Genomic DNA, 2625 nt, shown 5'->3' with positions numbered 1-2625 from the left:
CGTAGGGTGGGGAGGTTTATCGATAGGTGGGAGGAGATAATGAAACGAACGAAACGACAATGTATTCCCCTTTAATAGTATTAAATTATCGTACCGTTGTCAAGTCGGGTCCTCTGCCTCTACTCAATCAAAGATAATCCCTTCTCCAGCAGGATGTCAATCATCTTGAGCTACTCAAGTGGTATGCTAGTATGGCACCATTCCAGTGTCATATGAGTATATGACGATATTCTGTTTGGTGTTTTCTGTCTGTAGTTAGCATGTACGGTACCTACACAATGCAAATTTGTTTCCATGTCATCTGAAATGTCCCCCCCTCACCCCAATATTATTATGATGCATTTTGAGTAAATGTTTTTGGTGTGGCCTTATTCAGGTCAGAAGAAACGTGGCGGGAAATAAATGAATACCTTGCTGAGCATACATATAGTGACATCTGGGAGGCCTTGGTTGCTGTGAAAAATGGCTTCTGCGACCCACCCAAAAAGGTTTCCTACCCCAACAAACAGTCATCAGAAAAGCTTGCGTTACCTGATTCACCAGAGTCTCCACATCGATTGGATGCTCAATCCTTTCAGACAAAAATACAGTAATGATTTCAGCATTTTCATTGCAGTTTACCATCTTTTTATTGAAGTTTTCATTCATCTATTACTGATCTTCTTTACGACAACATAATCTACCATCAGTTTCTCATCAAGTTTAACTTTAGGTGTGTGTCAATCAAACTGGGTCAATAATCTCACTTAATGGTATTACTAGTATAACACACCGCATTGTTCTAAAGTTAGTGATTCTTGAATCTTTTGGGGACATTTAGCTTACCGGATACTTTTTATTGAACAACCTTGCTGGCTATTTTGTAGTGGAGTATCAAATTGTGTTGTAATGCTAAATTTGTTACATCACTAACTAGAAATGGAGTAGAGTAAGGTGCACTGTTGGTCTGTAAACATGCATGGGTGCGTAATTTTGCTCCTTGAATTTGAGAACTTCACATTTGAGTCCCTAAGAGAAGGCAGATATAAACTCACCACAGCTAGTTGTTGGCGATAAACTGATAAATATAGAACTTTGGGCTTATGCAAGCTAAAGTTTGAGGGCAACATGGCCAGGGGGATTGTGGAGCCTTTCACATGTCCCTGCATAGCAGTAGCTAATCCATTCCCACCCAACTTTATATGAGAATTTGTGTCATGAAGTAACACTGAGGAAAAATAGTCAGAAACTCTGGTGTAGTTATTAGAATGTTTTGTTATATATTTAACTACATTTAGTAAGTTGTTGTCAGAAGAAGCAAGCTGGGTCTAAACTTCTGTCCATTCAATTATACAAGTTCGCATACATGGATGTTCCTGTCAGAAGAAGCACCTGACTTATGCACCTTGCAAGTCCCTATGGTGCACTTTACTCTTACAAACTGAACTTGTTAGTCTAATTTCCACATGATTTGGAACATACAGCAATTTTAACTAATTTGTTGTAGGTGTGGAGAATCTACAGAACAAATCACTAAAAACGGGAAACTATGGATGGAGAAGGAAGTCATGAAGGCTTTTAAGAAGTGCATCATAGTAAAGGAGGGATTGACTGTATGTGCGACTTCCGAATGCTTATTTTTTTAACCTTTCATGCAAGTTTCCTTATGAGGTGTTGTTTCAGGGTGTGGACTTTGAACTAGATGAGCTTCTGCATCAGTGTTTCAGTGTGGAGACATATGACAAGATCTTCCACCACTATATATAACTTTACGGTGAAGATCAAGAAAGTTGGTTCAGACAAGTGGGCATCATCAACTCTCTATTTTGCGCAAGTGAAGGAAATGTATGGTCAAAAGTTTTACTTCTGTTACCCACTGGATCCAAATGAAGATGGTATATGCCATTTCCTCTCTTTTCTTTTGTCAAATTTACTCCATATTCAGTAATTGATATCTAGGTTTGGTCAAAGTATGTTTAATGTGTTAAACTGCATAACTTCTGTTAGGTATCTGTTACGCATGCCAGAATCAGGGGATGAATGCATTGCAGCACCCTGCTGTTCCTATCGGATACGAGACTGGCCGGCCTGATGCGGGATGTCCCTTTGTTGATGACGACTCTGATGATGGTGGTATAGGAGACAATGACGCGTGTGTGCGGGCCTTTGAACAGGTCTTCTGCAACGGACGGTGTCTGTAACAGTGAATTATTTTTTCATGTTAGAAGCAACGGTGACTAGCATGTGCTTGGGTTGTGCAAACACCTCCAATCGCCACTCGCCACTCGCCAACACTTTTTTTTAAATAGACGCAGGAGAGCTGCTGCGTATTTCGATTGATTAGAAGAAGCGGTAAAGAAACCGATGCTCGGTTAATTAAGGGAAACCGAGCTAAAACCTTTACAAAGAGCATACCACACCTAGGCTCGAGCACAACAGGACATACAGGAAACGCCTAAAGGCCAAAAAAGACTGCCACGAGCATGTAAGGCGACATCACCGTTGCCGGAGAGAAACAGCATGTTCGACGAAAGAGGAGCTTACATGTGCCTCTCCGATTCTAGAGAGGGCGCCCAACCTGACTCGCGTGACGTTGCAAGCATGTCGTGTGTGCTCCAAGTGCCACCACCATCGCCTCCGATGGAC

General features: G+C 41.4%; 1 protein-coding gene across 3 annotated transcripts in view; it reads left to right on the top strand.

Moving 5' to 3' along the window:
* LOC119337737 overlaps window positions 1-2256 on the top strand; it is a 9613-nt gene extending 7357 nt beyond the window's left edge. The window contains exons 8-12 of one of the 3 annotated variants that reach the window (XM_037609906.1): window positions 377-589; window positions 1337-1400; window positions 1487-1592; window positions 1663-1874; window positions 1987-2256. The gene's annotated coding sequence lies outside the window, so the exon portion shown is untranslated. The remainder of the gene's footprint in view (window positions 1-376; window positions 590-1336; window positions 1401-1486; window positions 1593-1662; window positions 1875-1986) is intronic. The other 2 variants (XM_037609904.1, XM_037609905.1) reach the window with 2 other exon arrangements.
* Window positions 2257-2625: the final 369 nt, after the last annotated feature.

The sequence above is a fragment of the Triticum dicoccoides genome, chromosome 7B (assembly GCF_002162155.2).
Source record: "Triticum dicoccoides isolate Atlit2015 ecotype Zavitan chromosome 7B, WEW_v2.0, whole genome shotgun sequence".
In the NCBI taxonomy this organism is placed as follows: Eukaryota; Viridiplantae; Streptophyta; class Magnoliopsida; order Poales; family Poaceae; genus Triticum; species Triticum dicoccoides.
Note: the sequence above shows the minus strand (reverse complement) of the source record. Positions and strands in the feature narration are given on the sequence as shown.